Below are 26,431 nucleotides of genomic sequence, written 5' to 3' on the forward strand. Positions count from 1 at the left end.
GGGACCAAGTGTTCAAATGCCTGGGCTCCTTTCTTGTTCATACCAAGGCATGCGGTGAATCCGTGCTTTTCCACTGAGCTTGTAGCTTATAGGTAAACCCATTCTCTTGTCATTTGAAGGGGAAACATTGGGTATATAAAGTCTCCTAAGCAGCAAACAAATGATTTTAGGGAGAATTCTCTCTCTCTCTCTCTCTCTCTGTCACACACACACACACACACACACACACAGAAGGGGAGTGGGAGGGAGGGGGAGACAGAGAGAGAGAGAGAGAGAGAGAGAGAGAGAGAGAGAGAGAGAGAGAGAGAGAGAGAGAGAGAGAAAGAGAGAGAGAGAGAGAGACTGAGACCTGGATTTTGTTCTTGGAGAATGGCCCCTTTCTTGTACTCTGGTCTCAGCAGGTGGAATCCTTCAAGGCTGCATCACAGGTCTTTCCCAAAGCTTCCAGAGGAAGTGTCCCTACTCTCAGAGCCTTGGAATGTCCATATCAGCAGCGAGGAAATGTCTCACTTTAGCAGCACCCAGAGCCTCGGGCTCACCAACTCTGTATCCCATCCCAGAAAGAGAAAGGCTGTAGACTTTCTTCTGAGGAGCAGAGTTGACTTCCTTCCCGTGCTGGTGGCTGCGGTCTCCTTGGGAAGGCGTGTGTAGTGAGCTTTCCCTGGGGGAGGCAGGCATAAACTTCCTGTTTGTTTTGTGAGGAGGACTGGTGTCAACTGCTGTAATGAGATCAGGGGAGCCCCGAGGGACATGGCCTGGCTGTGTCCCTGCCAGTCGCTTGAACGCTTGAACGACTGTTGGAGAAAGCAGGCAGCCCTACAGTTCCTGCTGATGACATAGTGACTGTGCCCTTGCCCTGTTTCTTGTCCCTTTCCTTCTTGTCCCACCGGCATCAGCATTCCATCACCCAGTCATAAATCATGAAAACGTAAATATAACCTGGCTTCTTTTCTACAGAACAGAGAGCAGGCATGGAGATGACCTGCCTCCTTAGGACGGTTGCCTGGAAGGCTGATGCCAAGAATGGGTTGACAGGGCTGTCTTCAAGCTCTTTCTCACCTGACGTTACCGTTAGGAGGAAGAGCTTAAGAGAAAGTCGCAATGTAGCTGATGTGACAAAGAACATATTTCTGGGTCCAGACTGAGCAGCAGTTAGATGGACACATATGGGAAATAAATTATGGCAGAATTGAGTTTTAGGAACCCCCCAAATTGGACATTTCCAGCAGACTAGTGTATCCTCAGCAGACGAAAGGTGACCCACTTTTTGATAACCCCTCCCATCACATGCACATAAAACCTTAGGCATGTTCAATAAAACAAAAAAAAAATAGTTTCACGTATATGAGCTCAAAGCACAGCAAAGTGACATCACCAAGTGCTGGAAGACTCCAAAGCCACCCGCCATGATGGTGTAGGGAGTACCAGCTCTCAGCCGTAGGGGCTGAGATGTTTATACTCACCAGTGCAGTTGTTTGTTGAGGAGAGCAAGAATTTCCTCTAAGGCACCATGTTTGAAGAAATCTGGTTTCATTGCCAGGCATGGTAAGTGACAAGCTATTTTGATTTTGAAAGTGGTTCAGATCATGAAAGCACTCGGGCTGTGGTCAAACCAAACCTTATCTCTGTGGAATAGCTTAACAACCCTGCACGTGACAGTACCTCGGAGAGAACAGGTCATGCTGCGATGCGGCTGGCAGTGAAAAGTACAGGTCCTGCACAGCAGGAAAGCTGAGCTACACTAAAAGACACTCATTGAGGTGGCCTTGCATTCGAGCCCGTCATGCCAAGTAGAGCTCTCTTCTGGGAATCAACAGAAGCGCTTTCCCCCAGAGTAGCAAGACGGTAGACCCATTCTAGGCTTCCAAAGTGGGCAGATTTAAATTGTGTATATCGCCTCCTGTTAAGGAGATTGTCTCTCTGTATAACTTAACGTCTGGGTCTGCTTGAGAGAAAATAGGTCCTGTAATTGTGACCTTTGATGGAAGGGTGAGCTGGCCTCTCGGCTCCTTTAAAGAGGTGGTTCCTAATTACCTCCCGTGACATCAGTCCTTCCTCAGTTGGAAGTGAGCCACTAGGCTGTCATTTGAGATTCCCACCAAACCACAGAAAATGGACTTGCCTGTATTATTCAGACCATCAAAAGAAGGAAGCCCTAGAATTCTACCAGCATGTGTTGTTTGGCTTTTCCTCGGAAGATTATTTATACCAGATACAGCATTGGTGGTAGGCTAGAGGAACGACTCCACCCAAGTCTAGTTTTTGTGAACAGTGAGTTTATTGGAGTTACCTACAGGATTGGAGGTGAGGGGTTATGTGGTGGTTTAGGTGAGAATGGCCCTCAAAGACTCATATATTTGAATATTTGTTTCCTCCTTGGTTGAATTGTTTGGGAAGGATTAGGAGGTGTGGCCTTGTTAGAAGAGGCATGTCACTGACGGTGAGCTTTGATGTTTCAAAACCCCTACTGTTCCCATTTGTCCTCTCCCTTTCTTTCTGCCTGGTGCCTGTGGGTCAAGATAGAAGTTCTCAGCTACTGCTTTAGAGACATCCCTGTCTGCTGACTACCGTGTTCCCATGTTATGGGATCTAACCCTCTGGAATTGTGACCCCCAAATAAAGTCTCTCTATCAGTTGCCTTAGTCCTGATATGTCTTCACCGCAATAGCAAAGTATCAAAGGCAGGATAGTTACAGAGGCATGCACGACTCAAATGCAACTGCATCACCAGGAAGCCCACCCCCAACATGGGTGATGACTAGTGAAGGTTGATTCCCCGGTTTGCCTGGGTGACTTACAGCTGCTCAGCTTGTCCAAATGTCTCCTCCCCCTGGAGTCATTACTGCTCAGAAGACCCTTGCAACTCTTGTGAGTTTTAGGAACTTCCTAAGACTTTTAAGAGTTTTGGTTCTTCTTGGGTCTTGTAAAATTCCTTTGCCTCCTGAGTTCCCAAGGAGCCTCCTTTCAAATGGGAGTGATGCAATTTGGAGGAAATTGCTAGATAACACACCTAGTAAGCCAGGTGTGGTTGGTAAACCTTCATCCTGGATGAGTGGAATTCAGACTTCTCATCCAAAATTGACACATCGATTGAGAGTTTCATAGTACGTCTGACAGCCACCAGTGATACACCTTCCAGTGGTATGTAACATTGACCAACTTAAATTAAAGCTGCTAAAATTAAAGCTTGACTTCTGTGTATCAATAAGGTCTTTTTCTTCTGAGGCATAAAAAGAGCGGTTCCCAGTAGCATGAAAACCATACTCCATTGGCTTAAAGTGATGCCATTCTTCTTAGGTGAAGGCTATTTGGTATTTTATTTCTTGTATTTCATGTATTCAAAATATGTGCAGGTCAAATGAGGAATATAAATAAGTATTAACATTACAACGTTAGAGGATGGTAGAATGATGGGAAATGTCCTCAGCTGATGGCAAATATAAGGAAAACTAGCTTAAGCACTGTGATTAAACATAGTGCAACTGTGTAATGTGTCAACAAGTGCCGGGAATTTGACAGGTACACAGATCACACAGATTATTTTCTCTTGATAGGATTATAACCCAATAGAATGATTAAAAGTGATTGCCCATTTGCAATTTTTATGCAGAATAAAGTTGTGCTGACCCTGGGGATGGAGGACAGAAGAGAGAAGGGCCTATCTTATTTGAGTGCTATGTCAGGTTCTTTCTCCCATATTATGCCATTCGGCTCTGAGGACGGCCTTGAGTGGTAGGAGGATTTACCCCACCTAGGAGGAGGGGAGAACAAAGATTTAATCGCATATTCTGCTCACATGCCAGAAGTTAGCTGGAGGTCAGATCAACTGTATTTCCTTTGTTGCTATGATAAAATACTCCAACCAAACACAATGGGAGGGAGTAAAGGGATTATTCAGCTTATAATTCCGTGTCACAGTCGATCAGTGAGGGGAGTTTGCTATTCCACACAATATTACCTCCAACCAAGGAACTCACCTTACAACTAAAGAAATATGGCGGGGACCACAAAGGATGTTGCTTGATAGACACAGGACAGCTTATACTCAGATTTCCTATATAGTCCAGGGTCTCCTGCCTAGGGATGGTGTCGCCCATGATACACAGAGCCTTCCTACATCAGCAATCAAAACAAGCCCCAACAAATATGCCCACAGTCTCATCTGGGCAATTCCTTAAGCTCTCTCCTCTGGTGACTCCTATCAATGGCAGGTTGTTTGTTAAAGCTAACTAGGAGAGCTACAAAGTCTTGCTTTGGCTGCTCACCTCAGGGATTTCTGTGCCCCACAAAGCTACAGTAGCACAGCCCTGGAAAGACCAGCAGGAAGGCTAACCATTCCCATCCCTGGAAATGTAAAGGAATGGAGAATCCTCTGGCTGACCTCAAAGGTCATGGGTAGGAGATAGCGTGCTCTGGCCCTCTGTATCCCACCCCTAGGTTTCAGAGTGTAACACAATGTCTGTGATGCTGTCTCCTGACTCTCGAATCTCATGGGCTTTGGACACATGCGCCAGGCACCTTCTTTGCTGGACTAGCACCAAGTGGCAGACTCAGATCATTGCTGTCTTCATGGCCTGGCCATTCAATCATATCATTCCTTCGGTGTTCTTGTTTTAGAAAATCAGTAAGTCAAGAGAAAGCCAGAGGTAACCTCTTCAGTGTCACCCAGGAGACAGATTGGCTTTGATACTGGAAGCCGTGAATCTAAATGTTCATTACCTGGCATCCAGACCAGCTTCTCTGTCACTATTAGGGATCCTTCCTCCTTCTCTTCTTCCTCTTGCTCCTCCTTCTTCTCCTTCTCCTCTTCTTCCTCTCCTTCCTCTTTCTCCTCCTCCTCCTTCTTTTCATTGTTCTATTTATTTATTCTCTTTATATCCCAATCACAGCCCCACTCCCTCTTCTCCCAGTCCCACCCTTATAACCCACCCCCCTGCCATGTCTTCCTCCTCAGAGAGAGAGGAAACCTCTCTTGGTACCTCCCTGCCTTGGGACATTCAGTTCCAGCAGGACTAAGCACACCTTTTCTCACTGAAGTCCAACCAAACAGTCCATTTAGAGGAAGCGGATCCCGTGGCAGAGAACAGTCAGAGACAACCCCCTCTCCACTTGTTAGGGGACCCACATGAAGACCACGCTGCACATCTGCTCCAGATGTGTAAGCTGCCTAGATCCAGCCCCAGCATGATCTTTGGCTAGTGCTTCAGTCCCTGTGAGCCTCCATGGGTCCAGGTTAGCTAATTCTGTAGGTCTTCCTTGTGGTGTCCTTGACCCCTCTGGCTCACTCAATTCTATCGCCCACTCTTCCACAAGACTCCCTAACCTATGCTTGATGTTTGGCTGTGGGTCTCTGTATCTGATTCCATCTGCTGCTGGATGAAGCCTCTCAAGAGACAGTTATGGGAGGCTCCTGTTTGCAAGTATAGCCAAGTGTCACTAATAGTGTAGGGGTTGGCTCTCTCTCTCACATGGCATGGGTCTCAGATTAGGACAGTCATTGATTGGCAGTTCCCTCAGTTTCTGCTCCATCTTTAACACCGCACACCTGGTAGGCAGGACTGATCTTGGATTGAAGGGTTTGTGGGTAGGCTGATGTCCTCCTCCCTCCACTGGGAGTCTTGGAAGTCCTATAGGAAGTAGCCACTTCAGTCTCAGCTGGTAGGGATCTCAACTAGGGTCATTCCCATAGACTCCCCAAAGCCTTCCCATTCCAGGCCTCCAGCTAGTCCCAGAGATGCCCTCCACTGATTTCTATTCTCACTCCCAGCCCTCTCCTGCCCCTCTCCCCTAATCCCCTTAGCTTGTCCCCTCCTCGCCTCCTCTCCCACCCAGCTCTCTTCATCCAGAGGTATCTCTTCTTTATAACTCTTGTTTCCACTTCCTTGTCACCATTTCCTAGTTAAAATCTAGAATATTAATTTCCAATCACATTCCCTACCCTGGAGAAGGAAGCCATAGAAAGGCACTTTTGTCTTTGTGGATTTGGATGGGTGCAGGACTCAAGGCATGTGGCAAACACTGTTCAGCCTCTTGGTACTGTGTGCTTGATACCTCAGTATGGGCTTGGTGAGGACATTGACCCAGAGCTGCACAGCCAGGAGTAGCTGCTGAGAGTCCTCAGGCAGCTCACCCTTGTTTCTCTGCCTCTTCAGGAACACCCTTAGTAGAGGTGTGGTGAGGAAGGATCTCTGTGGGTCCCCCCCCCCTTGGGTACTTAATCTCAGCGCCAAGTTCCGTAGAGTGGAATGGAGGTGTTAGAATTCCTGAAATAAATTGACCTTACATTTATTTAGTCTTGGACAACGATTTCAGTTCAAGGGTGTCAGGATTTGACTAAAGAAACATGGGACATACTCCAATCCTTAAAGCAGGGTGTAGGAAACTAGGGGTTCCACTTACCTACTCTTCTGATTGTCCAAGCTTCAAAGTCTGCTCGTCTTTCTATTTCTTCGGCCACTCCTAACTAAAAGCTCTTCATCTGTCCTCTGTCTAGTCTTTTGTTTACACAGCCGAATGTAGCGTAGTGAAAAGGATGGCCCAGAGAACCCATGCTGGTCTCAGAGCACAGGCATCTGAAAGCCAGTGAGTGACAGTCTTAACATTGTGAAGAGTGAAATGCTTGCTTTATTGGCCGGCATCCCTTTGGAGTACCTGAGCTACCCAGCTTTGAGACAGATCACAAAAGGGCTTCCAGAATAAACAAATGGGAAGGGTAAGAAGCTGTGGAGTAGAGAGAAAGCCTGAGTCAGCACATCCCATTCTCAACTGTCAGTATCAGCAGCGTTTTCAAGAGCCAAGACGTGGCACATCAAGAAACAGCCCTTGACACTCTTAAGCTTCCCTTCGAGTAAGGAGGACGGAGTCAAGCTGGCTTACTCTATTCTTATCATTCCTCATAGAATCTTAGCAGTGATCCAGGTAAAACAGATGTCTCATTGTAGGTGGAGGTTGTTGGTAAATAGTGGTGAAACAGGTAGACCCAGTCCTTACCTTTCCACAACTCCCACTTGCCGATGCTCGAGACGCCCAAACCACGAGAGTATATAACCCTAGAAACGCCACGGGGTGTGGGATTCTCACCAGGAACCTGAGTCTCCCAGTCCCCATCATAGAGAGGACTTGGCTGGTGAGGACTTGGCCGTACTGCCAGTGCTATTTTATTTGCTTACCTGACCCTTACTTTTCACTTATTTTGGAACCTTTCAACCCCACCCCCTACCTACCTCCCTATCCCCCTCCCTCCCTCCTTCCTTCCCTTGCTCCTCTCCCTCCCTCCCTCCCTTCCTCCCTTGCTTCCTTCCCTCCCTGAAACTGGAGCTTGAGCCTAATGCCTGGAGCATGCTGAGCAGGCACTCTGCTGCTGACCCCCCTTCTCTTTTACTCTCCTGTCCCCAGCCCTGCGAGCTTCTTCATACTTCCTTCCACTCACCTTGAGTGATTACATTTCATTAGCCTTTTAGCTGTGTAAGGCTGAGCACAGACTTTATTACCCACTGGATCCATTTTGTTAGGGTCAGCTGAATAGGAAAACGCGAGGGCACATGGGATTGGTTTTTCTCAAGGCACCCTTTGAGTCTATACTTAGCTTTGTTCAACACGAGGGGAATTTCAGCTTCTTAAAAAAAGATAAAAAGAAAATATTTAGAACTCGAGTGAAGACACCTATGTTTCTGCCGTGATGTCTCGGGGCAGCTTCCCTCCCCCCCTTAATGATTTGTTCTTAGGAAAGCAGGTCATTATCTTTCAACTGTAGCTTCTTCTATGCTGCTTCACAACCAGGCTGGCCACAGGCCAGCCGGGTTTTCCATGTTTGAAAGGAGATGGGAAATATTTGATAGAACAAGGCCAGTCCTTCCGCTTGCTGTCCACATGTGAACTGACCCAGTTTCTAAAAGTGTTGTCTGTTCTCTGAGCTGTTTCCTATTGACAGTGGCCATTGACTGGCATGTAGATGTGCACCTGTACATGCACTTTGTTGGCAGAGAGGACGGTGGGTTTATTTCTCGTCTGTGGACTTTGCACGTGTTTTAATTCTTGACGAGAAGTCAGTTCTACCCGGAATATACTGCTTATTATAACACGACCAAAAAGAATTTTTACACCCTTGTATCTGGCTAGGTAAATTATCTCTTAGGTTGAGGGCAGAACTGAAAGCATTAATCAGCATAGGGTATGCTTGTAACTATTAAACAGCTGTATGCTATTCCCAATAATCAAAACAATAGAGGGGCTCTACACACCTGGGACTGGGGAGACATTTCAATGCTTATTGTACAAGCATGAAAATCTCAGCTTGAACCCCAAAACTCATGTGGAAAGTTGGGCGTGGCAGTGTTTGACAGTGCACACCTTTTTAAAAAAAGATTTATTTATTTATTTATTTATTTATTTATTTATTTATGTATGTGAGTACACTCTAGCTGTCTTCAGACACACCAGAAGAGGGCATCAGATCCCATTACAGATGGTTGTGAGCCACCATGTGGTTGCTGGGAATTGAACTCAGGACCTCTGGAAGAGCAGCCAGTGCTCTTAACCACTGAGCCATCTCTGCAGCCCCGATGGTGCACACCTTGAAATGTACCTGTGGACAGCAGAGATAGGAGCACCTGGGGTCAGGGGTTGCTTGCCAGCCATTCTAGGCCACAGGTGAACTACAGACTCAGTGAAATGCCTTGTCTCAAAAATACGGCGGAAAACACTTGAAGACGCCAAAGCTGCATGTGCATGTGTGGATGCATGGGCAGGGGCACCCATGCCAATACATGCCCTTAACTCTTTCTATTCAACACACACACACACACACACACACACACACACACACACACACACACACACACACTTTGAAACAGAAGATTTATTTAAACCACTGACATTAAAATGGTTTTCTTTTAAAAAAAACAAAACTTCAAAGACATTGTGTAGCAATTACCAAAATTGTTTTTCAGTCCTGTGTTAACAGAGTCTTTCAACCTTGACTCCCTGAGTGAGAGTAAAGAACTCTCCATGTTACTGATATTTCCCTCAAAGAAGTTTTAGTCTGGCTTGGTTGTAGAATGGCGCACATTGCAGATGGCATAAGAACGCCTGCGGGAGGGACAAGGAGGGATAGGACAGCTAGGTTCTAAGGGATCAGGGACCATGGTACCTGGAAGCATCCTTATTGGAGTAGCTGATGAAGCAGCTCTGTCCGCTGGTTAGGACCAGCGTGCCCATTTCCTGTGTGCCAGTGTGAATAATAATGTGACAGTGTGTGATGTTAGACATCTCTGTAAAGCACAGGGACAAACTTTCCAGTTATGTGATAGGTTGGATCAATACATGGACTAAGTAAGAAACTGCATCTATAGCGTTTCTACTGTAAAGGTCAGAAATCCATTAGCCATTGCTTCTGGTAATTCAACTATATTTCATGATTTTTTTCATTCACTTTTTAGTCAATTAGATATTGAATTTTTATGCCCTTGAAGCCACTGTTGTCTGGACATTGTGTTCCTAGAGAGATGGCTATGTGGACTCACCCTGCAAGCCAGGGTGCTGGGATTCTCCCTTTAGTATTACTAAGATTCTTGTAATATTGCTACGTACTCCTGAGGCTGGCATGCCATTTGCTTTGGAATCTCTGTGATGGCAGTGAGGTCGCCTTCCTTCCTGATTCATATAAACCAAACAAAAGCAAAAAGAAAAACCAAGGATACCATGATGTTCAGGAGCTAGTAATGTTTGTGGGTTAAGAATTTTTCTTTTGAAAACACAATTGTAAACTCACTTTCATAGCAGTGGGAAGGGTCAGTATGAGAATGCGCTTGGTGTCCTGGCCTCGGCAGGTGTGTTTTTCTCCAGTAGACAAGGACTTAGAGCTGATGGGGGCTCTGGTGGGCCATCGAGAGTGTGAGAACTTCATTAAATCTTACTAGATGCAGCTATGCTGGTTAGAGTGAGGCAGAGCCTCCCCCGTAAAATTACCACTGTCCTCTTGTGAGCATCTTTCAAAGGAAAATAACCACATGTCTACGTAAGCGGTCAGAACCATCTTACTCTCATTTTTGTTTAATATTTGACAAGTCAAAAGCCCTGGAACTGTACCACAGTTTTATTCTAAATTTTTAATTAAAGTAATTTAAAAACTCCATAAAGAACCAATATGACAATCCAAACAAACCACAGATCCTTATTCGGGTTTTTTGTGGGGTGGGGGATAGGAGTATTGAGTTACTTTGTTCATTTGGCTAATTCAACTGATTTCTCGAAATCCTTGTTTATCTGCCCAGGAAGTTCCATATCACACTCCCAAAGATGATGCAGCCAGTCTCAGACCTCTCTGCCCCCTGGTTTCTCTGTTTCCTGAGGGGCAGCAGGGAAAGGCACTGAGGTCTGGTACACAGTCCTGCCATCACTCACCAGTTATATCCAAGTACCAACTAGACATTCCTAAGTCATCGGCTCTTAGTAAATGCTCAAAGTTAGTTATTTTAAAGATCCAAGAGGCTTGTTCCCGAGGCTTCAGAGTAGCATGCTGCCCCCCTCCTCCAGATATGAGTAACTAGACCTACATTATACAAAATGGCAGCCACTAGCCACATTAGCTATTTAAACTTAATTTAAATTGCGTGCAGTTTTTAAAAACAGCCCTCGATTTCACTGGTTATTTCTTGGTTTAGACTTTTACCGTTCCGAGAGTGCTAAGAAGCTAGAATGAGCAGCAGTGTTTGCTGTCCTCATCCTCAGTGCTTTCCCTGCTGCCCCGAGCACTGAGGGCTCAGTAGACCCATGTGACTGCCCTATTGAATACAGCATGAGTGGCCGCAGCCGTGGCTGAGAGTTCTACTGGACACAGGACTTCACTGAGCTTCCTGGCCCTAATAGGGTTCTTGCTTGTGTTTTCAATGCAGCTGTCTGCTTCAAGAAGTGAGGGTTCCGAAACAAGAAGGACCTTCAGGAGCTTCTTCACACTGTGACATGTCTGATCCCTTGTGCCCGTCCCTGCAGCATGAACAAGGTAAAGGACGCTTTGAATATGCTTTTGAGTTTTCTTGTATCGTGATTTTCTTGGGAATATGTGTCTCTTCATGGACCAAAGAGGTTTTTTCCTACCATTAAAGTTTCAGAGGTTGGATATTTGTATGATGCCCACAAGCCGTCTGTCAGCCAGAGTGCAGCCACTGTTGGCCAATCCATGGTCAATGGTCCTCTAGAGTATCCTTTGCATTTCCCAGAGGTGTTTGATAGATGAAAGGTTGAATGTATGTGTGACTATGATGACATGAATATTGAAGAGTTAGACTGTGGGGCAAGACTTCCTGAGATGATTATCAGTTCTACCAGACCTCAGGCAAGTGACCTAACTTCTTGATGCCTCTTTTTTTTTCCTCCCATATATAAACTGCTAATAATAGTGGATGAAATGTGCTAATTCATGCCACTTGCCTTGTATAGTGCCCATCCACATGACAAGCCTCTTTTGCTGCTATTTTGATGTGGAACAATGTTAGCCTGTAGGCATAGCTGCAAGAGAGTCTAGTAAGTCTATGTGCAACATCTCCGTGTGTTCTCTGATTGATTTGCTGAGCAATGAATGATTGATTACCAGATGGGCATGTTACTGATAAGCAATGAATATGGTTTGGATTGATCTGCTAGCAGGTGGCTATTTCAGGTTTGTTTGTTTGTTTGTTTGTTTTTAAATAGTCTAATGAGGTGTGAACCAGACAGTCTGGAGGCTCAGAAGAAACATCCAGAGATCTTTGACTCTCTTAGGTTTCTATTGCTGTGATAAACACTGTGGCCAAAAGCAACTTGGGGAGAAGAGTGTTTATTTGGCTTATATGTTATGGTCCATCATCAGGGAAAGCCAAGGCAGGAATTGAACTAATGACTGTAGAGGAATCCTGTTTATTGGCTTGCTTCCATGGCTTGCTCAGCTTTCTCACTTGTACAACCCAGAGCCACCTGCTCAGGCACTGACTGCAATGGCCCTCCCACATCAACCATTAATCAAGAAAATGCCCTGCAAACTAGGCTGCAGGCAATCTGACAGAGGCATTTTCCCAACTGAGGTTCTTCTCAAGCAGCTCTATTGTGTCAAGTAAGTTGATAAAACAAAACCAAGATAAACCAGAGCAGTGACCTAGGAATGAGAGTACAGAGGAGGTGAAATTCTGAGTAGGAACCTGGGTCGTAAAGGATAATTGCCTTGGTGGAGAGTGTAGCACTGCCATAAAGGGAAAAGAAGAAGCCTGTGTTTGGGCACAAAGGCATATGAGAAGGTCTGGGATGCTCAGAAACAGCAGCTGTTTGGCATGACTGGAGCAGAGTCATCTCTCCGTGATGCTTGGCACTGTGACAGGGGAACTCTGGAGTAAGTGACTACCTTCTGTATTTTGGGATTTTTAGTGGCATCCCCTTTCTCCCATTCTAGTCATGACAATAAAATTTGTCCCCTGGTGTTTATTTCCCAGTGTCCCTTGGCAAAAGTCACCTCTGGTTGAAAATTATAGCAGTGGTGGGCCAGTGGCCATGTGTGAGCTCAGTGGTGGAGGGCAGGCCAGCTTCTGGGGCCACAGACCAATGTGAAACAACAGAGGTTTCAAGAAAAACAGAGACAGCATGACCTAATCTCTGGGCTGTGATACAGATGTACAATACTCAGCTGTATTTTGGTCTGGACGACAGAAAGTCCATTTAACCTGCTGAGTTCCCAGCCTGAAAACACCCTCTCGTAGCTTTTCTCAAGTCATTCTTTTGGACTTCTTAAGGGTAGGAGGAGCTAAGGTACTTCTGGGTTTGCACCTATCTGAAGGAAGGGACCATAAAAACAGAATAAACAGCTACAACAGAACCAAGCCATTATGTTGAAGAATTTTACACTTGGCTGAGCTGAGCCAAAGAAAGAGAAAACCTTCTGTTAGATGCCCAGTTGCAACCCTCCCCCATCCCATCCCATACCAGGTCCCCATCCAGGCTGAAATACTTACCCTTTAACAGGCTAAGAAGTAGCTTTGGTGTAGACGGGGGTTCTGGCCCACAGTCATGGCTGGAGACAGAAGTCTATCACTATAAACCTCGGCTCCTCTTATTTTGAGGCTGGTCTACTGGAAAGTCAAGACAAGACTTGGGAAACCTCCATGCACAGTTTGTACCATCTGCCAGCTCCAAGTTGCCTCCAGGGCATCTCAGCAGCTGATGTCATGGTCTTGTTCTTAGTGCACTCTTAAGAAGCAGACTCTTGGGAACCAGTAGGTGTGCCGGTGCTTGGGAAGTTACGTTCTGCCCTCATGGCCCAGGGAGTGCTTTATTTTATGTCGTTTTAATTGAAAGTAGTGATTAAACTGGGTGTGTCATCTCCATTGGTCAGCATTTCGTGTTTTTATGGCTTTCTTGGCATAAGACAAAGAATGGGCCTTTCTCTGGAGGAGGAAACGACCCGTCTCAGTACAATAAAACTAGAGTCATTTCATTAGTGAGGTGTGTAACCAAATGTTGGAAGTGTGGTCATGGGCGTGGCTGGTGTTCTAAGTAGATTTGTTCCTAGAAAGCTGGGAGACATTCGAACTATACCTTTTCATTAGACACACTCTCCAGTACTCTTCTCCTTCCTAATTATCAGTCAGGGCCATTTCAGTCAGAGAGTGATCAGGACAAAAAGTACCCACAGCGTTCAGGGGTTCTTATTCCTTTGAGGCACCTGGGCAAGGCTGGTGATAGATTTCTCTGTGGCCTATCAAGTCTAATCCATCTGGAAAACCTGAATGGCTCCATGGCACAAAGAGAATGGTAGCCTATTTTAGAAATTTAATCATGGGTTAACCTAATAACCAATACCAAGAAGGGCTTTTGTTTCTCAATTTTTTCCCCCTTCTTACCTGTGGCTGACAGTGAGGGCATAGGTGTGGCCATGCTAGTACCTCTTTGCATTAGTGAAGGCAGAAGGGAATGAATGAGGTATTCCTAGGTACCAGGCTCACCGTGAATGGGCTGCCATTTCCAGGCTGGTGTGCATGGTTTAGATCTGTAGTGGTATATAATTAAAGTGGGAACTCCATCTCATGCTTGCGCCAGCACTGGCGGGCCACATGACGTCGGCGGTCTCGTTTGGTCAGCCAGACTCAGACTCTCTGGTCCAGAGTTCTCAAATTGTCTCTACCTGACTCACTAAGTTCCCAATTTCCACCCCATGCTACCACCAGCTACCCTCTGGGCCCCGTGACTATCTCACCGCCGTGGCTAGCCCCATGCAATAGCCGTCTATCTCACCGCTCTCTGCTGTGGACTCAGCTCACATTCCCAGCATTCGCCCCCTCTCGTTATTGTCACAATTCCCAGTATCCTGGTAAAATCAAAACTCTAGAAGTGTGTAATTTATCAATCAGATTTATATCAGTAAATTCTTACTCTACAAAATGTCCACACAATAAACTCAGAGCCAATTGATATTGATATAAACTGCCCACCTAGATAAGACAAATTGTCCTATAATTATCCATCCCTTGTAAGATATTCATAGCTACCTGTGGCTATTTAAAGCCACACAGGGGTGGGTCATCCATCTCCTCTTCCTCTTCTTTCCTCCCCTCTCCCTCTTCTCTTCAAAACTCTGCACCCACTTTACTTTTTCACTGCCCAATCGCAGGCCTTGCCTTATCTTGTGCCCGCCCTCACCTGCATACAGACCTCAATCCACACACCATCCACTGGACGTGCATTCTAGAAAGTTTGCCTCATCCTGACTCACCTCCCTAACATTGTGAGTAGGCTCGGTGGCTGTGCATTCCGAATCTTAGGCATTAAACAAATTGCAAGATGCATGTTTTCTACATCCCACCCCTAACTGCTTAGACTGGAAGGCCATCTTTTCAACTTTCTTACACATTTTTGCAAAACCGACTTCCTGGTCCTTATGATGGTTGACAAATTTCACAATTGGAACTCAGCTTTTTTTTTTTTTTTTTTTGGTTCTTTTTTTCGGAGCTGGGGACCGAACCCAGGGCCTTGCGCTTCCTAGGCAAGCGCTCTACCACTGAACTCCGGAACTCAGCTTTTTAATTTTGTGAAAAGCCTCTACTTTTCTGGAATCATTCTTATTGATATTTATAAATATATACTGCACCCAACATTATATGCTCACGTTATTTGCAAAGGTTTAGGGTTTATTTATATTCTGTGTATGTTGTTATGCTGTAAAAAAAACAACTTTAGTTTGCAATAAACAAACAAACAACACCAGAGAAAATGCAGGGGAAATAGGGGTCCTCAGAGGAAAATGCAGGGGGATGGATGCCTGTCACTACAGGCCTTGGGGGGTTACGATCACACCCACAGTGTCTGCTCCTGAGAGCCCCTTCTGTGTCACACTTAGGGTGGTGGCCTGTACTCTGTCTCATAGTTATCACTTTCGTGAAGATGTGTCCTGTGGCTCCTCTTTGGGTACATTCCATCTGTTTGGAAAACAACTGCTTTTTTCGATGTCCCACAAAATGGCGCTCTCCCTTTTCCCACCCCACCAGCGACACAGTCTTCTTCCAGACCCTTGTCATGTTCCAGGAAGGCCAGATCTGTTTTGTTGTCTTTGTAAGAGTGCAGAGCGTCATGGCGTGCAGAGGGCTTTAGGGATGCCTCTGATCTCTATTGTACACAGATGCCGTTGCTGGATGAATTTACTCCCCCTCCCCAAGTTCTTCTCTGAATGGTCTTAGCCCCCCACTCTTTTGTACCAGCAATAGAGGCAGTTTCACATCGACACTCAGGCCAATATCTCTACAGTCAGCTAAAAAGGAAACAAAATTCACCTCATTGCTGCCTTCATTCACAGTCCTTACTTTTCACATACCTCGAAGCAGTGCAGGCCAGAATTCCTCCCCCTGGCTCAGCCAGCCAGCCTTTGGTGTAGACATGGCTCCAATGTATCAATGGTGATTTTTTTATATACCATCATCTCCCCCAGCAAACATCAGATCCTCACACACATGCTGAGCACTGTGTGCTGCTGTGCCTGCAGTAAATGAATCAGAAAAAAAAAACAAAAACAAAAAAAAACAAGAGCAGGGTTTCTGAACTTTAGCTTGCCAACAGCAAAAAGAGCCATCCCATCCAGGGCCTTGAACATGAACCTGATGTTAAATACTCTTACAGCTTAACTTCTTCCACTAAAGGAGCAAGTTAACAAACTACTGGGTGCAGCACGAGAGATAGGGCAATAATAAAGCGGGCAGCTGTCTTCCTCCCCCTTTCAGGACAGCCCCAGTGCCTTCCACCAAATGCCCAACCTGCATTTATTCAGCACAGACCCACTGTCCTTTTCCTGAAGGCACCTCTTGGGTCAGAAATTGAAGGACTAATAGCCTTTAAAAAGCTAGTGACACAAAAGAAAAGCTAAGTAAACATTCAGTGATCTTGAAATAGGAGGCCATTCTTACTTAATTCCTGGTGCAGAAATTAAAAACAGAAATGCTTACCTATGTAAAACCTTGAGTTTTCTACACGGCAAAAGACATTATGAACTGGTTTAAAAGATAAGGTGAAGGGTTTGTGTATGTGTGAGTGAGTGTGTGTGTGTGTGTGTGTGCGCATGTGCACATACACATAATGTATGTGGCAGGTAGCTAATTGGTTGAGTTCTTACAAATCAGAAGAACAAAAGATAAGATGAAACAGATGCTTTAATCGAAAGCTAGCAAAAAGTGAGCAGAACTATAAAACCCATAAAATAAAAATAAATAATGTGAAAAAAATTTAAACGTAATAACAATCAAAGAAAGAAATGCAATTAAATTGCGATTGATAAGCACTTGGAGTTTTACTCAGTAGAGCTAAGGATCTGAGGATAAACTCTGAGAGAACTTACTTTATCCAGGGATATTATTGTATGCCAAAGCCTAAATCACATACCTTTTGACTCGGAAATTCCAATTACATAATATTAACTCAAAGAAAACTGTCTAGAACATATGTAAAACTTTTGCCAAGATATTCAACAAAACATTAACATTTTCTAATGTAGTGAAATATGGTGCAGCCATATAATAAAATTGCCAAGGAGGCTGGGAGGGGCATTTAATGACCTAAAAAGGTAACTTGAGGAGAAGGTTCACTATGTAGGTTTGGTCATTATTTCACCTTTTAGAAAGATGTGTTCATGCCCACAGGAAAGGCATCAGATGCATAACAGCATGTCATAGCAGTATCCTTTCATGAGATCAGTCTTTGTGACAACAAAATAGCCTTTGTTCCTTTTCTCTCAGTCTCGGGGACAGTGTTTGGGGAGAGCATGTACCCTGTGGTGACGTAGCCCCAGGCAGTTCTTGGATCGTGTGCTAATGTTCCGAGTTCCTCACATGGCTTAGCTCTAATCTCCAACATGATAGGATGGGAATAACCCACAGGAGCAGAAGGTTCCCAGCATCTCCCATGATGCAAAGGGAATACTGAAGGGAACCCTGAGACAAGAGTGGAGGAGCCAGTTGGCTAGATGCCATGGGTCCCATCTATAGGGAGACCTTCTCCATCGAGAAGATGGATGCTGGCAATGGAGCTCCGAGGGTACTGCCTCTGTTTGTATCTTCTGTCTCCTTAAGTAATTGTTCTCAGTTCTTCCAACAGCTTATTTTTAGAGTTTAGAAGACTGAAAGGAATCTCGTTCACAAACTAATATGTGATGAGTACCCAGTGACGTTGGATGCAGAGTACTGTGTGGTACTAGACCGCCTTGGCTTTCTCCCCTCTGTTCATACTGGGAAATACCATGACACCTGGGGGAGTGGGCAACAGGAGTATAATTCTCTCCTGAGAGAAATGAGAGGGCATATTTAAAAGTCAACTGGGGTTGCACATCTATAATCCCAGCGCTTAGGGTAGAGACAGGAAGACTGTGAATCTGGAGTGTTCCTCGGCTACATACTGGGTTCTAAGCCAATTGGAGCCACAAGGGGGGAACCTGAGTCCAAGAAGTAAGCAGAAAAAAAGTAAAGCTTGACCACATAGTCTAGCAGATGGCCGGTTTGTCCTGAAGGAAAATGAATATAACTTTTATTTTATTTGTTCTTAATATGTACTTTTTATTAATTTTTGTATACAGTATGTTTTGATCATGTTTTCCCCTCCCCAGCTCATTCCAGATGCTCTTCTCACTACTTACCCACCCAAATGTATTTCTCTCTCAAAAAAAACCCACAAAACAAAAATTAAACAAGCAAAAGATCAAAAAGACAAAAATAGAAAACAAAAGAAAAGGAATGAAAGAAAGAAAGAGAGAGAGAGAGAAATAAAGGAAGAGAAAAGAAAAGAAAAGCCCCACAGAAAAAACTGCGGAGTTTGTTTTGTGTTGGCCAACTACTCTTGAGCCTGAGTCTGCCCTGGAGGGTGCACTCTACTGGACCCAGTGATGCTCCCTTGGAGAATACTGATTTTCCCCTTAGACATCAGTTGCAAATATCTTCTTTATTAGATGTGGGGCCCTGTGTCCACTTCCCCTCTCAGTGCACATAGTGTATGGGTTGAACCAGGTCTTAATGCATTCAGCCTCAGTCTCTGTAAGTTTGTACGTGCTTTAGTCCTTTTGCATCTGGAAGACAGTCTTTCCTTAGAGTCATCACCCCTGGTTCTTACAATCTCTCTCTTTCTCTTTCCTTATCCACAGAGATCCCTGAGCTTTGAAGGGAATGGGCTGATGAAGACATAGTATTTAGGACTAAGTGTTCCAGAGTCTCTGATTCTCTGCCCATTGTACAGTTCTGGGCCTCTGTGCTAATTCCCATCAATCACTGTAAGAAGACGCTTCTCTGCTGAGGATTGAGCAAGGCAGTGTTCTATTAGTATAACAGAATATCATTAGAAGTCATTTTCTTGCCATGTTACTTTAGCAGAATAACAGAGTTAGACATCCCCTGTGCCCATGACCTAGCTAGTCTCAGGTTCCTGGCCATTTTATCAGTGTTAGATATGGGTTCCCTCTCACTGAGTGGCCCTTAAATCCAATTTAAAAGTGGTTGGTTACTTCCATAACATTTGTGCCAATATTACAGCAGTGTATCTTGTAGGCAGATCTGTTTAGGTCATGGGGTTTGTAGCCTGGATATTTTGAGGATTTATTTTCTTTTCTGGTAGCATTCAGAGTACCTTCTAGTACTATGAACACTAGTCAGTAGAGGTGTAGCCTTCTAGTTAAGCACCAGCTGATCTTTTCCATGGTTTATGACATACAAAGTGTTGTCTCAGCAGTAGGACCTTGTCATCAGGTTGTGGAAAGTAACCATTAGCCTTGGTAATGATAGCCTATGATGTTTGGGGGTTGGGGGTAGGAGTAGGGACAGGGGTTCTGTGGCCTCCTTTAGCCAGTGAAGCTGTAACTCATTTCAGGCACCGGAGGTTTTACTTGGCTTCAAGTTGCCGTGCACATGACTCTAGACTATGTACATTTTAGAGAATTGCTTCCCAAGTTTGTAGAGCTGGTTCTCCACATTTGGTCCTTCCCTCTTTTCTGTGGAGGCAGAAGTGTACAGTCCCTGTGTATCCTTGGCTGTGCGGGTCTCTAGGTAGAACAGGCTCTGCCGCTTTGTCTGAGAGGCATTCTGTAGGGCTTGGGTGGATGCTGAAAGCCTGAATTACCTGAGATTCCTCTGAGTGACTGATGGTGTGGCCCAAGGAGACCTCTAACCCCAAGGCACCATGCAGTGCCACACAGACCCAGGGAAGCCGTACTGAGGGCTCTCCTGCGCCTGACTTAATAGTGCCCAAACCTGCCGGAGAAGATGAACATAAATCCTGACAGGCAGGAGACCAGGGTAGTCTCAGAGCAGAAGAGCAGCAGGAGAAGAGGACTGTGTGTGGCTGTGACAGCATTGAGAGGGCTCGTGATGAATTGGGGTAGATATTAATTGGGATAGGTCTTTGGTCCATGTCTTCAGGTCTCACTTGAAGGCAAGAGCGCCCCACCACTGCTTTATTCGGGTCAGCACTGCTTTTGGACACATTGTCACGGCCCGTTTGGGACCCTTGTTTGTCTGTCCATATGTTTTGAGGATTTCAAGAGGAATGCCTAGAGTTTCCCTCATCAGACACAGGCTTTGCCACCTCAGTACTGGCCATTTGTTATGTGCCAGTTTCACGTGGGTGGTGCTTGAGTGCTGACTGGGTAGCTTCTCCTCTGTACCCCATATTTGACCGAATCTGTGTATCCCCCAGCTGCATGCAGAGGCCCTTTGGAAGTCTGCTGGGTTCTATGGTCCCTTTTGTCAGGCTGAATTTGTAGCAAAGGCCAGTGATCGTGGCCTCTGTAAGTCAGAGGGCCGCCCTGTCTCCCGTCCCCAGTCCACAGGCATGCTCTTTTCTTCTCAATCACTAAGTGGTAACGGATAGAATTAGGTCAGGTCCTATTTAGTTCAGAGGTAATTGGGAACATGGCAGTTTACTTGCCTGCTTATTATGTGGTTGTCCGTCTTTAGAATATTGGCTCATTTGTCTGGCTGTGCCAACAGTATCATCTCCAACAGTGGGATAGTTTACACAAAAGGAAGTGCCTAACAAAGAGATGGCTTCCAGTGCAGAATTTTAATCCCAGTACCTAGTGCTTCGGACCTGCTCTTTCCTCTCCCTTGCTGGGCACTGGGGCCTTACAGTATGTCTCTTGTCCTAAGGTAATCACTGACTTTGTTGTTTTAAAACCTCAGCCCGTGTGATAAGATAACCATGTGGAGTGTACTAGACAGAGAGATAGAATACATAACTGCAGGTTGTAAAAATCCTTCAGCGTTTAGAAGACATGTCTAAGCAAACGTACGTGACAATGTCAACCCATACATGAATACATTCAGACGTGGCTAATCATGGCTTCTGCGCCCCTCTGGTTTGTCTGTCTGGGTTTCTTCTCTTGGATGGAACAGCCTTGTAACTTCTTCCTACTTACAGGAGCGTTATCTTGAGAGTCCGGGTTCAATTAGGCAGAAATCTAAGCAATTAATTAAAAGATCCAACGTAGCCAGGGAGGGAAGGTGTCAACACATGTCATAATGGTCAGGAACACCGGTTAATTAGAGCAGGGGGAAATTGTGGTCAATTATGGAGAAAAAGAAGCGCCGGGCAAAACTCGCGGCGTGCGCCTCCGTTATTCCTAAAGCTAACCCATAAACAATCTGTTGTGACAGGTCTGGGCTGAGAGTGTGGCATTTTGGATGAGGTCTGATGACAGCTAAAAATAGGCATGTATATGGAAGAAAAAGAATCTTTAACATTTGAGATTCTGTGAGAGACTGATGCCGTCTCATTGTAGTAATTCCCCGAAAGGAACATTAGTGTTGCTGCTAACTGCAGACTTTAATAGGCTTTAATAATGTGTATTTTAGAGGCCCGATACACAACGGGATAATGTATAAAACATTCATTACGGAAAATTGCTACCTTTTTATTTAATGAGAAGACTGCTGAAACGAAACTGCTGGGCTACCCTAGCATCGGGTTCCTGGGCACGAGGGCGCTGATAGTGGCCCTACGTTTCCTGGGTGCTAGTCAAGTGGCAATCATCTTTCCTCGCCCGCCCGTTTCAGAGAGGAAAGCAGCCTTTTTAAAACATTCTTACTCTGGATAAACCCTTGTCCAAATCATGGCTCCACCTGTCCTCGCCTAAGAACTTGTGGAAGTCACTGGACACGGAGAGGCTCTGTGGAGGGAGTGCCTGCCTCACAGGTTGAGGGGCTCTGTAAATGTTGGCATATAGAGGCCATGTCTGCTGGGCACTCTGAGCAATTGCCATTCTGGTGACTTTCTACAACCGTGTCTTTTTGTACTTCCTGTCTCTGTGCCTGACTGCTGTGGGAAGCAGGAAGGGGCCTGAGAAGACAGCACAATTGAAAGGCCTTGGTGCACACACAGCACCAAGGCGAGCCTTGGGTTGGATCTTCGGGGGATTGTAATGAGAGTCATGCGGCCGAGGAGCGAGAAGAGTTCCGAGCAGACACTTGGAGAAGAGTGAGCATTTATCTCTCTTAATGAGATAACGTCGCTAGAGTGTCAACGTGCGAAGAGTCAATACGTGAAATGGACTGGCACTACCTGTTAATGGCTCGCGACCGTTACTCGGAAGCCTAGCATCTGCTGGATCACCAATCCTGCCTTATCTGATGTCAGGGTCTGTCAGAATAGAATAGAGCCACACCTTAGGGATCCCCACAGAATCAGGGAGAGGGACCACTAGTCGTTTAATGAGGAAAAAATCCAGCGTGTTATATAAGCTGCCCACTCCACAGTCAGGGGGTCTCTCAGAAAGGAGCAAGGCCTTCTCTTTTGCCTTTCACTCCTTGAAATGGCTGCACACCCTAACCCCCACCCCCTACCATCCACACTCCTGGCTCTCTGTCTGCTTCTGGTGCAGTGTCAGAAACACTAATCATGTCAGACTGTGACACTGACAGGCCTGACATTCACAACAAAGACAGAAGGGAGAGAGAGAAGAGAGATTGCGAGGGGGAGGGGAGAGAAAAAACAGTAGTTTTTTTAAACACTTAAAACCCACAGCTGCAGAATCATGAACATTCTGGACAGAACATATCCAAGGAAATCAAAGAAGGTGCGAGGTGAATTCTCACGGACATGTGTATTGGGCCACACAGATTTTGAGTTATTATTTTCCTTCCTTCAGCTTTCAGTTCATAGGCTGTATTATAATATTACTGTGGCCATGATTTTCTTCCCTTCACTTAAAAAGGGAAGCATTTACGTTTCTTCCCCAGTTTTTACCCAGTTTTTGTCTGTAGTGTAGCAAAGTTAGAGGAGGCTGGTAGTAGGACGTATATGTGCTCTGAGTTTTTCCATTTTCTTACCAGATTCTGTGGCTTAATCTGGACGATAATCTCCTCAGGAAAGAAGTCTCTGCTGAGGGGTGTTCTCTGACTCCCACAAAGCTGAATGGGGGCCATCAGTGTCAGTGGACTCCCAGTGCTTGCTGGTGTAGGGATACAAGAGCTGCTCAGGCTACCGGTCCTCGGCTGCTTGGAATGGGCTTCTCTGCCCTCAAGCACCTCTGTGTTTGGAACCGTGCTGGCAAGGGGGCTCCCGTCTTTGCTTTGCAACAGTCATGGCCTGGAAACCTGCTGCTGTGTGTGTTTAAGCCAGATGCTGTGATCTAAATTGAGCTCTGAGCTCAGGCAGACCCAGCCCTGGTTTTCTATAAACAGGGAATCCAGCTGCCAATGCAGCTTTGGAGGGATTTTTGAAGCCAATAACTCTTAAACAGGGTGTCTGTCCTTTGCTCTGTTCTTTACACGAGCGAGAGAGAGTAATCAGGGAAAACATATACATATCCGCACAGTTACCCGTTATAAAGCACGCGCACGCTCACCTACACTTAAGGACCAAGGTACGGTGACTTCTTTTCAGATTGTTTTAAAGGAATGTGATCGCAGCCACATCCTTGTCCTTAGCACCGAGTCAAAGCCTTTCATACTGGGGCCCCTTGAAAGAAATAATCTCTAATACGGAATTAAAGGGCTTGCTTATAGTTCTTGGGGAAATTATACTTCTACAAGCAGAAGAGAATGAATTTGTGGCATTTGCCGTGTTCTCTGATGTGCCCCCGTTTGCAGTTAGAGGACTTTAAATCATATAGAGGGTGATGTTTGCTGTGATAACAAATAGCTCTAACTTTGGATGACCTAACAGAGTAAAAGCTTCCTTTCTGGCCCAGTACCATGGAGGTGCTTGATCAGCAGTGCGCTCTTATTCTGAAGTGATGGAATTCTGGGCCAGTCTCCAGGCATCTTCTCTTTTACCATTTGTGTTGGTCTGCTCAGGCCTTGGTAGCCCAGCACCCCAATCTGGGTGGCTTGAACAGAACTATGTCAAGCAGGGCTGAGTTGAGGGCAGGGCTATTTAAAGGTCGTGAGCCTGAAGTATAGTCTGGATTTCTTTCTCGGCCGACTTTGATTTGATTTGCAGTTCGTCTTTCTGTGTTTGTGCCTGGGTCCAACTATCTGCCCTGCACTTCCTGTCTTTAAGACAGGATCTCACTGTGTAGTTCTGGCTGGCCTGGAGCTTGCTGGCTAGATCATGCTGGTCTTGAATTCACAATGATCTCCCTGCCTCAGTCCTCTGAGTACTGGAGTTATAGGAAAGTGTCAACACATCAGGCCCCAAATTTCCCTTCTATGAGAATAATGGTCATACGGGATTAGGAGCCTCCTCTATTCCAGTATGAGTTAATCTTAACTAATTTACCTGATGACAGTCCCATTTCCAGAGAGGTCACACTGTGCCTTAGTGTTTGATATATGAATTTGGAGGAGAAAGGGGGAAACATTTAACCCTTGACACCATTACTGGTTGAGGCATGCAATTATCTTCATCTGGATGATGGACACAAAAGAGCAGGAAGAAAGAACCTTTGATTCTTAATCCTGAATGATCAAAGCCCAGCAAATCTTTTCTTCTCATTCCTTGGTCAGAGCTGACCACCCAGCTCTACCCAAATGCAAGGCAGCCTGGGAAATGTAGTCATTCCCTGGATGAATGGCAGTTGGTTATACTAGATGACTGTAGTTACATACCCATGTAGTCAAGCACCCCATCTTTCTAGGAAAGTGTACCCATGCTTTCTTTGATCCTGAGGACACCCTCAGAGAGGGTCTCATACCTTACAGTGCTGTAGGGGAATGAGCATCTCCAAGCTTGGGGATTCCATTAGCTCTCTTCTCCATGGTGACTCCAGGTATCAGTATGCAGGGGAGGATGTGCGTTTGTTTATGGTTTTGCTCCTTTGGAGTCTAACATGTTCTCAAGGGAGTTTCATCCACACCGCTAATGGATATTTTCTCTCCTTGTGAAACTTGCAAAATTCAAATTAATGTAGCTTTATTCTTTGCTAAAATTTCAGCTCGTAAACTGATTTCTTATAGTACAGTAACTTTCTAATTTCACGTTCAATTATTACAGAAAACTGATATATGTCCAAGAGGGAAGGAAGGATATTGTGACTCAGAGTAAAATTATGTAACGTGCTGTGCTTATTATCTTGAATGGCTAGACTTTAGTATTTAATTCCAGGAGTCTTGTCTCTCCTGTCAGGTTAGTTATTTCGAAAGTGGAATGTGCGTTTTACCCATGACTAAGTAATTACTTTGTATCCTCCTTTCCAATTACAATAACAAATCGTGAATTCTCCACATCTAGAATCACTATTATTTGGATTTGTCGATTGAATAGGATTTATTCTTAAATAAATAAATAAAAGGTAAAGACTTTGGAAAATTTTTTTCTGCAAATTTTTGGTTTCTCAAAGTAATTTACTTATGGACTATTTCCCATGAAGAAAGGGCAAGAGCGATTTGGGAAGATGATCAGGCGAGGTCTGAAAACACAGTAGGCAGGGTGTAGACACTAATGCTAACCCATGCGTTTAAGATTTTAGTGACAAACTTCCATGTCAGGAAACCACTGTGTTGATGTTTTATTGTGTTTAAAAGCACAACTTTAACCCAATGACTTCTAACCCATCTTTTGGTCAAAAAAAAAAAAAAGTCTCAATTATGGTGAACAGTCTAGGACTTGGCCTTCGTAGATGATTGATAACATCATTTTAAGGCTTGCAATGTGGGCGATTACTCTTGCTTTTCAGATGAGGGGTCTCTATTGTAACAAGCTTAATATCCTAAGTCTATATAAAGTAAATTGGATATTAGAATCCAGGTCTCATTAACCCCCAAACCGTTAACACTTCTTTTCTGCCATGTCAAAAGAATGTCTGTCTGTTTGATTGAATTTAACGTACATTTGCTAATGTGAGGCTCCAGGACATCTCAGTTCTTGAAAGACTAACCCACCTCCCTGTGAGTCTATTGATCGAATGGTTGGGAAAAGTTTTGTTTAGTCATGGAATAGGTCTCTAGGGTTGCTGCTTGTCAAGTCTTCGGTGGACTATTACTAAGTACACGGACGATGGTCACTGATTCAGAATACTTACTAAGTGTCCAGGACATAACTCAGTTACAGCTCTTTAGAATTCTGGGTAGAGTTCTCCAAAGCAGAGACACACTTGTTCCTTTTCTGGAAATGTCCAGGTTGAATAGGTCTTTACAAATTTTCTGAGACAAGGCCTGGACAAGGCAGACTGAGCCCTGGGTGGGTCCTGGACTTAGGGCAAGTTAAAGAAAGTCTACTGTCCTTCCAGTCAGGACGTCTGCTAGAACCAGAGCATAGAGAATGCATTCCTTCCCAGACATTCACCTTTCACCCTCCCTGGCAGCACCACAAGCCTGGCTTCTGATTGCCTGTCCGTTGCTGGGTGTCGCTGTCTTTCGGTTTCAACCAGGTTACTCTGCTCATGGTTTCTGTTGAGTGGCTGTGAGCAAGTCATATCCTGTGTTGGAAACGAGATGCCTCCAAATGGAAAATGAAGCCGTGGCATTAGATCAGAGTCCTTCTCCCAGTGCTTAAAATGCCAAGAGGCAAAGAA

The 26,431-nt window shown here is 45.1% G+C and overlaps 1 protein-coding gene across 9 annotated transcripts in view; it reads left to right on the forward strand.

Annotated features, from left to right (window-relative positions):
- Positions 1-26,431, forward strand: part of Bach2 (BTB domain and CNC homolog 2) — a 350,229-nt gene that overhangs the window by 73,699 nt on the left and 250,099 nt on the right. For 8 of the 9 annotated variants that reach the window (XR_010066378.1, XR_005504432.2, XR_010066379.1 and 5 more), the window contains exon 2: positions 10,893-10,999. The gene's annotated coding sequence lies outside the window, so the exon portion shown is untranslated. Of the gene's footprint in view, positions 1-10,892; positions 11,000-26,431 lie in introns of those variants that run through there. The other variant, NM_001135754.1, reaches the window with a different exon arrangement.

Source organism: Rattus norvegicus, chromosome 5 (genome assembly GCF_036323735.1).
Source record: "Rattus norvegicus strain BN/NHsdMcwi chromosome 5, GRCr8, whole genome shotgun sequence".
NCBI lineage: Eukaryota > Metazoa > Chordata > Mammalia > Rodentia > Muridae > Rattus > Rattus norvegicus.